The sequence below is a fragment of the Engystomops pustulosus genome, chromosome 1 (assembly GCF_040894005.1).
Source record: "Engystomops pustulosus chromosome 1, aEngPut4.maternal, whole genome shotgun sequence".
In the NCBI taxonomy this organism is placed as follows: Eukaryota; Metazoa; Chordata; class Amphibia; order Anura; family Leptodactylidae; genus Engystomops; species Engystomops pustulosus.
In genome coordinates this window covers 135461430-135477529 of record NC_092411.1, presented here as the reverse complement: position 1 = coordinate 135477529, position 16100 = coordinate 135461430, and positions in this window count along the sequence as shown.

Sequence of the window (16100 nt, the reverse complement as noted above, 5' to 3'; positions counted from 1 at the left end):
TATCAAAACATATTGCACTTTTAAACAATATATAATCTTACTAAATATGTGATACATATTAAATGTAAATTATGTAATTGATCAAAAATGGGGGCAAGTTACCAATCTTTGGTTCCCCTTCTTGTGATGTGGGGCTCTGTTATCTTGTTGGCAACGCTGGCTAGGCCTGTCAATGGCCACAATGATTAGAAAAGGGAGTATGCCATGGGCTTAATGTCAATCGTCACAGGACCACTGACACTTCAAGTCCAGCCAGAGGTGTTAACAAGACAACCAAGAGCATTGCTACAGTAACATGGAACATGACAGCCATAACCTTTCTACCGACCAGAGGGGTAGTAACTGACGGCCACACTGTTATGGGGAGTCCAATCTGTGACAGTAAGCCCATAAAAAGTCAGATCTCCCGCAATTGCAGGTTTGTTTGTTTGGTGTGTCCTGTAAACAAAACAGGATACAGGAATGTGATGCAGCTATTGGAATGGAGAGGATGTCAGGACCTCCGAGGTAGTGTGGACACATGGATCCATACTAGAGTTAGTTGCTCCAGGAAAGGAAACAGCATGGCGGCAAAGCTGCTAGTGATATAACTCTGCCATGCACCTCACAAAACATGTCTATATCTAATCTCCTTTCAAATAATCCTAAAATACTCTTCACTCCTTACTAACTCCGATAGTGAAGCCGCCTGTCAGAGATCTAGCTATCTTTACCTCTTCTTACAAGCATGCTGTTGTAACCCAGTTACTAAAAACAACCCCTCTCTTGACCTATCCATTGCTGTTAACTACCAAAGAATCTCTAATGTCCCCTTCATTTCCAAAATACTGGAACGGCTTAATCTTGTCTAACCTATCAACTCTTAGCTAACTCCTTCCTTGATCCACTACAATTTGTACTCCACTGAAACTGCTCTTTGTAAAGTCTCCAATGATCTCCTCACTGTTAAATCCAAAGGTGTCAATTCTCTCCTTGTTGTGCCGGATCTATCTGCAGCGTTTGACACTGTGGACCACCAGCTCCTCCTCAGGATGCCTCACTTCATTGGCCTTGAACATTCTCTCCTATCTCAGAATACACTTTTAGTGTCTCCTTCTAAGGATCTCTACCATTTTTTCGTCCTCTTCTCTTTTCTTGCCCTCATGGAACAAACCACACACAGATTTTGATTTCAGTTCCATCTTCACAAACATACCTCCAGGGCAGAATACACAATGGGGCACATTTACTAAGAATGGTTCAAACTGCACTAAGTGTGGCTTGCCTGTGTATATATAATACAGGGAACTCCAGATTCATGATTTCTGGCTCTCATTCTTCATGAATCTGGCACTCCCTGAACTGGCCTGACAGAGTTTACTTTTTCTCTGTTCTATCTTTAACATGGGGCGTGCAACACACTTCTGTAAGACTTGCATGTTAAATCTGGCGCATGGTCCGACTAACGTGCAAAGGCCTTAGTAAATGTGCCTCAGTGTCTCCAGGTGTTGCTTAACCTGTCAAGTGCACTGTACATACAATAGGGGAATCCAATATTGCTTACTGACCTGATTATCATGTACACAAGGACAATCAGGAACTTTTACCTCATTTATTATTGCTGTACACCAAAAATAATAATTACGTTTTTTTAGGCAGTTATGTAATACTGCTGTGCATCAAATAATATTATCTGTGCGGCACATGAATCCATTGCATTGTACAAGCTGACAGCTAGTCAGAAACACCACAGTTGAGTCTTACGACACATGTAGTAAGTTCCTTCCATTCAGTAGCACTCTTATGCTGAATGCACATTAAAACATTTCCAGAACATTTCCCAATTCTTACCAATGGAAACTTATAAAAAACCCTAATTGTTGTTTTGATTCACTCTCGTCTTTATTACTATAACTCCCTACTAATCGGTCTTCCACTTATTAAACTCTCATTGCTACAATCTACACAGCAGTCAATACAGATGTTACACAGATGCCTCCAGTCTGTGTCATTCAATCACATTGCCTAATAGTCAGCTTTCTAATGCAACTCAAACCCTCATCTTCATCTACAAAGCCATGCACAGCACTGTACCTCCCAACCTCTCCTTCATCATCTCAGTCTATCTCTCAACCTGTGCTCTTCAATCTGACAGTGATCTAAGACTAGTCTCAACTTTAATTAAAACATCATACTCAAATTTCCAGGACTTCTCCTGAGCTGCAACAATTTTCTGGAATGCCCTAACCTACAGACTAATGCCAAACTTCCAAAGTGTCTAGGCCCAAACACCTAGGAACCTCTTTTTTTCCTCCTGCCATCTATATGTTGTCTTTCAGTCCTTGATACCTTTAAATAATTTTTTACCATTTTAAAGAATGGCTGGAATGTTGTGCAAGTAACATATCCCCCTACATATTCTCTACCTTTCTGTACCCCCCTCCCTCTCACTTTGTGGTCACCTCACACCTGCACGTTGCAGCAGTAGAGGCTCAATAATGATGAGGGGAGACGGTGATTATCTGCTTGACCATTGTATACAACTCTATCTACATCTTGGCACAAATCTCCCCCACCGTGGACAGTGTGACAGAGCCCCAAATTTTGGACTGTCCCAGTGGAGTTGGCATGGTTTTACGTCTTATTTCTACAGTAGCTACAGTTCTTGACGGTGCTCTACATTATACTTGCTGTGAATTAAGCCTTATTCTTTGATTTTTTTTTTTCAATTAATCCATAAATTTGTAATTACAACTAACTTTTACCCTTTTAACTTGTATCATAAATTTAGCCAAAAATGTATCTATGCTTGCTGAGTAACAAGAGAGACTTTCATTAGCACAACATATAATGTAATTATGATGAAAGGATAAAAGGCTTCCATCTACCGAGAAGACATTAGATTACATTGACAATGTCAAAAAGAACTGCAACATTGTTGTTTTTGGTGATGTTGTTGCATTAAGATCCTAGTAAAGGTTATGATAATGTAGCCTAGTAGTCAATCAATCATAAATAAGACAAGACATAAAGAGTTCTTTTCGGATAGAAAGGAGTTTATAATTACAGATTAAGCATTTTACCTTCCTGATCTCAGTAGTCTATAAAGTAAGTAGTCTTGTCTGAAAGCATTAGTAACAGTGGAGGACACTTAAAAGAATCCTGCAAGTATACGTAAATGCATATACTCTACAATAATACAGCACTCCAAGAGTTTATCGGATCTGAGTATTCATCATACTAGCATCTGATGAACATTACATAATTCAATAGCATGCTTGGACACAAACAATTAAAATGTATAAAGGCAGGTTCTAGCTACAGTATATGCTGACTCACTAGGGTGAAAATGTTTTCAATCCAAATAATCAGAAATGCTATGTGTACTCTTCTTATGTCATATAAATCTATATGCATTTATAATCATTTATTTTCAATCAAGGGAAGTCCTTCAATAATATTGTTGTCTTTGACAATGAGGATGTTGCTTATTTGTACCAAACTCTAATTAAAGATGCAAATGTTATGTGTAACTACAGAAGGCAGAACAATGAATGCAGGCCATTCATATCATTAGCTGTATATAAATATGCAATGTTAGCACACAGCTGTAGACACACAGAATACAACAGCTCTGGAAATAAAAAAGAAAAGGAAATAGGGTCGATGGAAAATCATAACATGTCATAAAGAAATCCTGCAAAAATGTTGAGTGTGACTATCACTCAAATCCTAATTTATAGCCCAAATCAGAATATGTGAGCCCATATTGTGCACAGAGATTTGTTATACATTACACATGCAAAACATACAGCAATAACAGCTATGTGCTGCACACCTCTCTCATGGAGCTACAAACAGTCAAGGGTTGATCCAGTAAACCCAAATTGTAAAACATAGAACGCCCCAGAAGAAGCCAAACCGGGCGAAACCCAGGGTCGGGCGAGAACGTGCAGCTGGCGTCCCATATTGGAGTTTTATATGCGCATTTTTATCGCTCTTTTGTGAGTATGTTTTTAATCTAAATAAATCCTGAGTGTAAACTGTACTACGCTATCTGCGGGTGAATTTCTTCCAGCGATCTACCGCAACATATGTTGCATACGGAGGAGGTCACAAGAAAAACGCAGGAGGTCTGAATAGCGGTATATTCTTATCGGAGGATTCAGGAATTGTGCTGGAGGAGTGTGAACTGCTCTATTTTGACATATTGGAAGAGAAGGACACACGGAAGCCAGGGAATCGGGAGCTCCGGTCAGAACTCATTTTCTACATTACACATGCATATCATTATACAGGGAATATATGCTACATAGACCCTAGTGGCACAAAGTCTTAGGGTTTCTCTCCTTGAGTATCACTTGTTTAGTGGCCATAATATTGTTTTTTCTTTTTAATGCCAATACTATAAACGGAATGTAATATATCTTTCGAAGAAGATAAGAACACATCATTATCTTAGATGGTGGCCTGTACCTAATTGTCTTTTTAGTGGTAACCAAGCATTCAGACTTACTCCCCTTCACACCAAGAGTAACAGCTGAGTCTCTTAGCAGGAGAACTTTTCGTAATAGTTATGATCTCTTGCAAGTTAGAAGAATATTTCTTCAAACAAGATCACTCCATTAAGGGTTGTGTCCCATCTTGCCCCACAACTAAAAACAGCATTGTAACATATATTGTATCATCATTACTTCTAATCCAAAATTTTACTAAGTAGATATAGATCAAACTGAAAATTAATTGCATCCCCAAAAAATCTATGCTAAAAATAATTACAATTTAAAACACAAGCAGTAGATAAAATATGATCCTGGGACTTTACATATAAATTTCATATGTAATAAATGAATAAGGGGTTCTTATACACAAACTGCCAAACATTAGGATCATAAAGATACTCAAAGTTATGCAGGGATATAAGTTTGGCACCAACATGCAGATATATATGATAATAACAAGTATGGTATATACAAAAATATATACAGCATAAAAACATAGACTCCACTATGCCCACTAAAAGTTGCAAATGCCAGGTGGCAGATTGTTCTGTTACATGTGTTTTAGCCACCATAGAGCCAACTAGATACCATTAATATGTATAATGAATGGATACTTTGAATAGTGAGTCTGTAATTTTTAATCCTAACAATGTAATAGGATGTAATGTACCTATAAGATTCTGTCACGGTTCGGCTGGGCAAACCTTCAGAGAGTCTCTGTAAAAAGAGTCTGTGGACCCTCTGGACTGCCGCAGGGGGTGATGGTACTAGCCACAACCTGGGACCGTCTTCGCCAGAGCCCGGCGCAAAGCGGGATGGTCTTGCTGTGGCGGGATGCCACCAGGTCATTCCATGGGTGCGACTAGGACAGCGGTGGCAGCCAAGGTAGGGAAGCAGGAAACAGGAACCACAGGATGGCACAAAACCACAGGGATGGATCACCGGAGTAGGAACCAGACACAGGACCTCGGGAATGCAGGACCTCGGGAAGGCAGGGCCTCAGGACCACCACAGGAACACAGGACCGCCACAGGAAGTGGAGGTGAGTGCAGGTCTGGGGATGGGGCATGCCACGTAGCGGAGCACGGGTGCCGTGTGGCAGCTGAACATAGGTGCACCCGCGACATGGGTCACCCGTGACAGATTCCAAGTTTAGCGACACAAGAAGGCGTGAGTGTCGGAAAGCTGAGGATTTTGTTGGGCCAACACTATGTAAATCTATGTCAGAACAGGTGTAAAAGAAGATTGCCAGATAGCCACAGAACCATTAATAAATGTGCGTTGTGGTATGTAGTCTGTTGGTTCCTATCTACGAGTCTCCCAAAATAAACTGTTTTACTAGGGTGCTATATTGGGCTCAGGATAGCTGGTTCAATAATTAAACCCCAGAAACCCCAAGGAAAAATGCCAGGAATTTAATTCTTGTGTCAAAACCAACCATGTCAAACAGGTTGAAGAAGATGTTTAAGACCCACACTACGGTTGACAGCGATCTCCACTTATAGCAACTACCCATTCCAGCAGCTTAAATGGGTTCTCAAGAGGTTGAAAAATATGGCTGCTTTTTTCCAAAAACAGCTCCACACCTGTCCATTATTTGCACTGGTACTGCAGCTCAGCTGTATAGAAATGAATGGAGCTTAGTTGCTACACCACACACTACCTATGGTTAGTTGTAACACTGTTATCAGAAGAAAGCAGCCATGTTTTTTAACCTTCAGAATTCCCTTTAAGGTCACTGTCCTACTGAGATTATGTTATTGCCAAACTCCAGCTGTTTTCCTCACATTAAACTTTTCATGCCACCAAGACAGAAATGTATATTTTCTTTTTTTGACTGACCACTGATGTTCCATCCGTCTTTGTGGAGCAAGGGATTCCTTGTGCTCAATGTAGGATACTCATTCCAATAGCATTAAACAAGGAGCATGGTATACACCAATTCATAGATTTTCTAGATGCAGAGAAAAATGTAAGTCTTCACAACAATATGTAACAAACTTGACAAAGGTCGAGATGACCATAATGTCGTACCAATTGTGATCTGCGTACTGTATGTGAATCATACATCATCTACATATTATGGCGAAGACTTACGTTTTTTCTGCATCTATGTAGAGCAAATATAGTGTTCCATTGATGTCACATTGCTAGATGAGCTGACCTTAACTGCTTGGATTTTCTATAATGTGTAATAAATACTATACAGTGTTAGAATTAGTAACAGGAGGCTTGGATGTATTCTACCATCCATTTACCTAAAAGTGATGCACATTTAGTTTTGAAAGCAAGATACTCACGCTTGAAGAGGCAAATTTTTAAAAGCAACCAAGAAAACACTATTTTTACATACTCTTTATATATTCAAAATATATTTCATCAGAATAAATATGATCTGTTAAGTAAACAGTGGGATCATATTGCCAATGTATCCTTATATAGTCTCATGATTGCATATATTACTTTAAAATTATTTGATCCCAAACCTTGTATACAGTATTATAAATATATTGACCTATTTTTTAGTTGTATAGTCCATTGCTATTCAAGTAACTCACAATTCTCATTGGCCTGTGATTAATGGTAAGTACCTGCTGCCCTCTAGTGGTAGAATATTGCAATTTACTGACTATAACCAGGCAACGGAAAATCAATGGAAAGACAATGGAGGGGGGGGGGGGGGTGTTATTAAATAGGCTCCTGTGTCAGTTTCTTAGAAGCTACACCTATTAGATTTATTATAATTGCTTAGTCTGCTTCATAAATCTGATAAAAAATTTTTGTAAAAGTCGCAAAAAGTCACAGATTTTAGCACAACTAGTTTTAAACTACGTCATAGGAGGATTGGAGTGGGTTTGCTCCTAAGGCCCCTTCCACACTTGCGTTGCAGATCACGTCAGAGTTTGATCAGGGTGCGATCACGGTTTGGTCAGTGAAAAACGCACATTTTGCATCAGAGTGTAATCAGTTTTCAGTCAGTGTTTGTTCAGTGTCTCAGTTTTTCGCGCGCGTTTTCAATGCAATTCCAATGCAATTTCAATGCGTTTTTACCTGTGCGTGAAAGGACTCAGGGCTGAGGTTTATCTTTTCTATGGCAATTGATGCGTGAAAAGCGCATTGCGCATTGCGTTTTTGATGCATCTCCATAGACTTGTATGGTGCATTTTTCAAGCGCGTGCCTTGCAAAAGTAGAGCATGTCGAGATTTAAACGCGCGTTAAGAAAAACGTGCGTGTGTGCGTGTGTTAGGGATTTTTTATGCAGGGCCCCAACAGCCCTCTTGACTTTTGTAAGGTGAGTCCTAATTAACCCATGATTGAACATAAAGACCAAGACATACGTCAATCTCTTAGTCAAGATCTTCTCTCCTTTAATAATGAAAATGCATAATATATAACAGACAGAGTCATCAAAGGGGCGTGAATAGTATACTCCAAACCTATTGGTCATCAGCACATTCTGGGAAAAAAGTTAATTAATTGTGCTCAGTTCTCAGAGACCTTGTACACAGATATTGTTTATACTAATGCTGAGAAGAAGATGATAAGTGGCTCCAGAATCATATTATTATGCAGCTTCGAGGACAGACTGGCTTCTCATTAAATGTCAAAGGGTATTGGCTGACAGGCAAGCAAACATGTTATATAAAATGAAGTTTGAATCATGACATTAACTTGACAATGGTCAGGGAACATGGCCGCTGTATCTAAAATGGCGGACAGTAGTCAAGATGGAGTCCGAAACCAGTGCGACCTCCTTAACAATTCCCCCCTTTGAGCTTTGCTGGCCTGTAACTCCATCCTGAGCGACCTCCTCAAGCTCCAGGTACCCACAGGTAGGCTAAGCCCGTACCTGCTGGACTTGTTAACTCTTCACCAGATCCCCTGGAGGCCAGTCACTCAGGGGTTACAGGCTCGCACACTCAAATCACATCACTGAGTTCCCATAGTTCATAGGTTTGTAAACAGGCAGCATCATCCTCCGCTCTGGGCACTTCTCCTGTTGTGGTTCTTACCGCTTGGACGGCCATCTGGGACATGGTGGACTTGATGAGGGGGACCACACAACATGCAATAAGTGACAAGAGCAAAATCACAATCCCCAATATCACCCCCACTTAAAGGAAACCCTTCCAATCCCCCAACCACAAAGTGAAGGACAAAGTGTCCACTCCAGAGTTTCTCTTGAGTTTCCTGGACAGTCCTTTAATCTCTTCAAGTGCATGGGTAATGGATCCATAGGGGGCGATGTCATCTGGGATGTATATGCGACAAGCCACTCCCACCATCTTACAGACTCCTCCCTTCTCAGCAAGGGTCATGTCCAAAGCCATGCGGTTCTGGGAAGCATCTCCGATATAATTCACAAATCTCTGTTGATTACAACAAAAACAGTTACCCAACCAACATCTTTGCTCATAGCAATCTGGTGAATAATGGACTCTAGACCTGCTCATATCTGATTGTGGGCCTTGTACTCATCTGGAACCCCCCCCCCTTGGTGCTCCCACTGTATCCATATAAACTTTGTCATCTAGGTGCTTCTCTCCGACCTCCAGAATCCTTTGGGATTCTCTACCTTTACTTTATGTGTCTGATCAACCTTATCCCTGGGGATCACAAGGAAGGAATACACAAGTGTTATCACCATACACTCACCTTCCCAGCCTCTAGGCCTGACTCTCCTATCCCCACAAATCCAGTACACATCAGACACTGCTAATACAGGGTTACCTGTGCTGTCAGTGTTAAAGAAGGTCATTGTCTTGTAGCACCAACCGTAGGTAAAGTCTCCTACTCTGGGGGCATCCTGGTCGGTCCTATAGTTACTGTGATAGTCATGGTTGGGGTGTCCCTGAGCACACAGTCAGTCAGAAGAGACCAGCTAGCAAGAAGTAAGTTTGCAATAGAAAGCGTGGAAGCGTGCTGACTTCCCTCTAGCTTCAGACGTGGCACTGGTCAGCAGGACTTGGAAAGGACCGTCATAGCGAGGCTCCAGACTCTCTCTCTGGTGTCTCTTTACCACCCGTCGTCTCCAGGCTTCAGGTTATGCATCCTGAGCTCTCTGTCTGCATCTGAAAAAGGAATCAGAAACACTTTTGCCGACCTTTTTCAAGTCCTGGCTCAACTGTGCGGCATGTTCCACCTGGTTACCTGCCATCATCTCTAGGGTCTGTGGGAAGTAGGGGCCTAGTCTGGGTGCACAGCCAAAAAGTACTTCAAAGGGGGACAATCCCATCTTCCTGTTGGGTGTGGTCCTAACTGAATGGTGGGCAGCAGGAAAGCACTCGCGCCATGGTTTCCCTGTTTCTTCCATGGCCTTCTGGATCTCTAACTTAAGAGTGCCGTTTAGTCTTTCAATCCCACCACTAACTTGGGGATGCTAAGGGGTGTTCAGGGCCTGTTCTACACCCAGGAGGGACAAGGTTTTAGTCTTTACCTGTCCAGTGAAGTGGGTTCTGCGACCGGACTCTATGGTCTCTGGAAGTCCAAACCTGCAGAAAAATCTCACTCACCAACTTCTTGGCTGCAGCTCTGGCAGTAGCCTTGGTCATGGGAGAAGCTTCTGGCCACCCTGGAAAGAGATCAATGCACACAGGCACGTACTCCTACGTACCACTTTTTGGTAGCTGGATAAAATCCATCTGCAGTCTCTGGAAGGGATACAGCAGCTTGGGTGTCACCTTCCGTGGGGTCTTTACCACCGGTGGTTTATGAGCACTAGCATGGCCATTTTGGATATGTGTGTGTGTCCGTGGCCTACTTGACTTACTGTCGGGTGCAGGGCTCTGGCCAGGCACACCCTCTCTCCCAGCATCCAGGTCCCATCGGCATCTGGGCTCCAGCTCTCCTCCACACTTCCTTCACTTCTGATGACTCTCGGGCCACCAGGGACTGGGACACCTGTGGATCAAACTTTTAGCTCAGAACTCACCGCTGAGACTTCAGGATAGTCTCTGGGTTCCATCTGTGCAGCTGCCTTCGCCATCCCGTCGGCCACATACTTGCCCTTGGCGTGTGGAGTCACCAAATTGTGTGTGGTTTAACTTTTATTATCCTCACCTCTTGTGGAAGTAGGAGAGCTTCCATGACCTCTATAACCAGCGTGCCATGCCGTGTTTAGACCCCAGAACTATACCTTGAGTATAGATGTTTGCCCTTTTACCTTCCACCAGCTGTAGCACTTCCCTGAGTGCCATCACTTCACCTCCTGTGCTGACCTGTGTGGAGGGAGTGGTTCTGCTTGTACTACCTCATGTGCGCCACTGACCACTGTATATCCAGTGTGGAACCGTCTGTCTTCTCCTGCAGACCTGGAGCCATCTATGAGAAAAAACTCAACATCTGGGTTAATCACCCTTCGCTCCCCCCTCTCTGAATCCTGGCAGACTGGCGATAGAATGAAGGATTCAGAGCTGTGCACCTTATCAGTGTGTCCTGGGGAATCCGGAGTGCACACTGGAGTCTGAGCTGTCTGGCCTTTGCTCAGATGTTTGGGCTGTACTTGGGTGAGGACACTGTGCAAGGTATGTGGAGTTTGCACAGTAACTGAGTGATCTAGGGTCTAGGATCAGCTCACTTGCCTTGCTGAGCAGATTGCTGGCTGCAGCTACTGACACATGCGGGGCTCCCCTCACAACCGAGTCTAACTGGGCCTAAGAGTAGGTCACTGGGGAGGCCACCACGTTCCTGGACTAAGACACCTGTCTCCTAGATACCCAGTGCAAGATAAAATAAAAGGTCTGGTTCAGTGGCATGTGCCTAGGGCCGGTGCAGACAGGATTTGCCAGCTTAGGGCTCTGGAATGCATCAATTGCCTCCTGACTAAGGGCAAATGGAGAAAAGGCAATGCAGTAATCAAGGGGCAGCATCAGGCTGGGGGCAGCAGACCTTTTCCAAGGCTGCAGGAGCTTGCCAGTCCTAGAAACATGTAAAGAGGCTTAGGGCCTCAGGACAGGGGCACATTCTGGACTGCCACCTTTCTTTCCTCTGTCAGGTGTCTGCCTGTGGCTGAGAAGCAGTGGCCTAGGAAGACCACCTTCTCCTGGCAATACCGGAGTTTGTCTCTGGGAACTTTGCAACCCTTCTGGAACAGAAAACACATAAGGTCAATAAATGCATCCTGGCAAACAAAAACAGTAGGTCATCCGCATACTGAAAAGGAGAACATCCAGTAAGGGGCTAGTCTGCCAGTCTACTCCCTGTAGGGCCGTGGGGTATTGGCTGGGTGAGTTTTACCCCCCTTGTGGGAATCTGCACCAGGTGTACTGGAATACTGAACTGGTAAAGGCAAATAGGTACTGGCAATCCTCATGTAGGGGCACAGAGAGGAAAACATTTGCCAAATCAATAACCGTGAATAATATGTCACTCTCAGGGACTGCTGCCAGTTTGAACTAGGGACCACTGTGCTTCAGTACACTCATTGGCAGCTTGGAGGTCATGGACCATGCTACATGTATCCGGCTGTTCTTTCTGAGTCTTTTCTTGACCGGGAATGGGCTAAAATCATCATCGGACTAGCAGGGGAGAGTTCTACAATGAAAGGCGATAACTCTGTTTGGGGGGGCTGTTCTCGCTGACATCCTTGTCCGTAACCACCCCCCCTTGTCTTGCCCTGTGGGGGCCGTCTCCGCCACTCACTACAGTAATGTCTCCTCCCCGCAACGCCCACTTGGGTTGGTCGGTTGAGACTTCCGGAGATGTTGTCAATCTCACTTCGGCGTGGTCTGTGAAACATCCTCTATTCCCTCTGTACGTCAATGTGTCAGAGTCCCTCCACCACATCTCCAGCCCAGTGTTCTGTGCTACCTATAAAGTTCTGACCAGACTCCAACGTCTCAATAAAATCCAGGTACACTTAAGATGGTTTTTAATCAAAAAGGAACAAAAGTCAGTCATAGGCTCTGTAATACAGTTGGGGGGCTCATTCTTGCTTAATATGTTCATGGGGTACACAGGAGGACATCACATCATACTGTATTCTTGTTCCACAATCAAATAAATTCCTTCAAGTCTTTTGTCAGATTGTCAGGGAGAACTCTAAATGCAGCGATCTGCCCCTCCCAAATGTAAATGTTCTCACTAGCCTGTAAACCACGAGATAACAACACAGATTCCAAGCAACTCAATATGGAGAAATTCAGTTTTCCATGAACATCAAGGTCACTATCGTCTCTCTCGTAGATAAGACAGACACAGCATTCAGGCAAGGCCTTAGACATGTCATTTCTTCACAAAACAAAACGCAGCTCCAACAGCCCCCACCCTTTTGTTAACCCCTTAAATGCCAGAAAGCAGGTACCAGAGACATTGTAACACTTTTTCATAGTAATTTTTCTCTAATTGTCGGAATCAATAAATTTTAATAATACTCAAACAAACAACATCCCTCACTCCCAAGACCCCTAGCAGACACCCGAAACATGGTCAGCTGTTTTCCTACAAAGCCCCACAACAGCTTTTATGGCTGCCAACAGCAATCAACTTTCAGGGACTTGAAGGGAATATAACTTAAAATGGCCGCCACTGAGAAATAAACTGTCTTAAGATGGCCGCCACTGAAGAATGGTAGGGCGTGTCATCTTTTCTAACCACCAGATACAGGGGTGGAGTCTGGATTACAGGGGCCATTTTTCACTCCAAGGAAAATATAATAAAATCTCTTTTTCTCAAATTCTTTCCACATCAAAAACTTTGAAATGTCCCTTATCGCCTGTCTCTTTCTTCAATGGGCACGCAGAAGAATCCCAGTCACTCTGTCCTAGTCCGTCCATCAAAGTCAGAGGCTATAAGTGTCTGTTTCCAAATCTGATCAAGTTTTCTCACTTGTACAATCATCAGATCATCTGACACATCCCAAATCCTTCAATACTACTTCTCACTTCAAACACAAAACTACCAGCCCTTTTGTCCGATCATGTCAACTTGCACTTTTCCATCAGTCCTACTTAACTCAACAACCTGTCTCTGTGTATCTTTCCCCTCCATGTGAAAAACAACCTCTCTTATCCCTTTGTCTGCAATGCAACGTACTTGGCTCAATTCCAATTCACTCTGCTGTGCTCTCTGTATCTACAACTACGATACCGTTACAGGGACACATCCCCAAAGATTCAGCGGATGCCAACATCTCGATTTATTGACAAACAAAGAAACTAGCTACCAGAGAATATCTCACAAAGGACGCTACACCAAGCCACTGCCTGACTAGACTGACTGTATACCAAGTCACTGTCTTCCAGACTGACTAAAACATGCCGCCATCCTCCACTAGTTCTCACAGCCACACGAGACCGCTCAGACTCCAGTAGAAAGTCTAGCGCCGCCTGATCAAGGCGGGTCTCCGCAATCTGAACTCTGTCACAATCTATGGGAAAAACCAGTCCCAAACAGTATCCCAGACACTATGATAATCCGACTATCACAACAGAATATCTCCCACTCTAGCATTGCAGACATCTAAGGGTTACTACTTCCCGTCTCACAGCTTCAGCTAACACCACAGACTGTCTGACCATCCATCACTGTCCAGTCTCTGTCCAGTCTCTGTCCAGTCTCTGTCCATCACCTTACAAAGTGGTTCTTTGCCAAAAACTCTGAGCTTAGGTTACAGTGAACAACAGTGGCAAATACATAAAACAGAGACAGTCTTACCCGGTCCGTCCAACCAGTGAACCAGAAGTGACATATCAAGGTAGACAAGAAAAATTAATATCTTACCCTGAGAGCTCTCTGGTCAGTTCTGTTCACCAAGCCGGCGGGGACCCTTCACGGAGGCTGTCTCGGTGTTGTTGTTGCTCACTCCTAAGCCCACCCAGAAAAGGACGCCAAATACTGTTAGGGATTTTTTATGCAGGGCCCCAACAGCCCTCTTGACTTTTGTAAGGTGAGTCCTAATTAACCCATGATTGAACATAAAGACCAAGACATACGTCAATCTCTTAGTCAAGATCTTCTCTCCTTTAATAATGAAAATGCATAATATATAACAGACAGAGTCATCAAAGGGGCGTGAATAGTATACTCCAAACCTATTGGTCATCAGCACATTCTGGGAAAAAAGTTAATTAATTGTGCTCAGTTCTCAGAGACCTTGTACACAGATATTGTTTATACTAATGCTGAGAAGAAGATGATAAGTGGCTCCAGAATCATATTATTATGCAGCTTCGAGGACAGACTGGCTTCTCATTAAATGTCAAAGGGCATTAGCTGACAGGCGAGCAAACAGGTTACATAAAATGAAGTTTGAATCATGGCATTAACTTGACAATGGTCAGAGAACATGGCCGCTGTATCTAAGATGGCGGACAGTAGTCAAGATGGAGTCCGAAACCAGTGCGACCTCCTTAACACGTGAAAAAAAATGCAAGTCTGAAAAAGCCCATTGGTTACAATGGGTCAGAGTGCAATGCAAGTTCTGTGCGTCAAAAGCACGCGCAGAAAACGCGCGTGAAAATCGCAAGTGTGAAAGGGGCCTTAATCTGCAACTTTTTAGAAAAATATGCACAAGTATAAATTTCACATTGCACTAACAACATTGGAAATTTTGAGCTTGGTGTGGTCTATGTCCTAATAGTGAACTTGTTAAAAATCACAACAATAAAGCTGCAAAAGCCTCAATGCGGGGTGCTGGTGTAAAGAAATACAGAGCCACTTGGGTTAGCGACCATACCTCCCAGCCGTCCAGAGGGACTGTCAGAGTACTGTGTATGAAACACACCTACCAATGCAGTGCCAATACAGTGTTGTGAAATTAAAGGGGTTATCCGGGTTTTAAAAATTTCTTATGGCCGGGCTGAGGAGGGATATTTAAACATAATAAACCTGTATTTACCTCCTCCGGCGCCGCCGATGTCCCGTGCGCGGTCCCTTTGATCCGTGCCCCTGTTTGTTTACAGGGGCACGGAAGCCGCGCACAAGGAGCTTCCGGTCCGGGATGTGGCCGGCTCCTCCTATCTCTCAGCGTTGTAAGCACTGAGAGATGGTGTCGGATAGGACCTTCCGGACGGCCGGAAGCTCCCTGTGCGCCTCTGTAGTGAAATCGGCGCACAGAGAAGACCGGCCGCGGAGGGGGGCATTGGTGGAGCCGGACGAGGTAAGTAGATGTTTATTATGTTTAACTAGCCCTCCCCAGCCCGGGCCTCAGTTATTTTTAAAACCCGGATAACCCCTTTAAATCCTCTCTCCATTCAATAGGGTTTTCTCTAAGGCCCCTTTCACACTTGCGTTTTTCACGCACGTTTTCTGTGCATGCTTTTGACGAGCAGAACTTGCATTGCACTCTGACCCATTGTAACCAATGGGTCTTTTCAGACTTGCATTTTTTTTCACGCACACACGCGCATTTTTTTTAACGCGTGTTTAAATCTCAGTATGCTCTACTTTTGCAAGTCATGCGCGTGAAAAACGCACCATACAAGTCTATGGAGATGCATCAAAAACGCATTGCACTCTGAGACACTTGCTAGTGCAATGCAAGTGCAATGCGTTTTTCACGCATGAATTGCCATAGAAAAGATAGAGCTCAGTCCTGAGTCCATTCCACGCGCATTACCTGCGTGTGAAAAACGGATTGAAATTGCATTGAAAACGCGCATGAAAAACTGAGACACTGA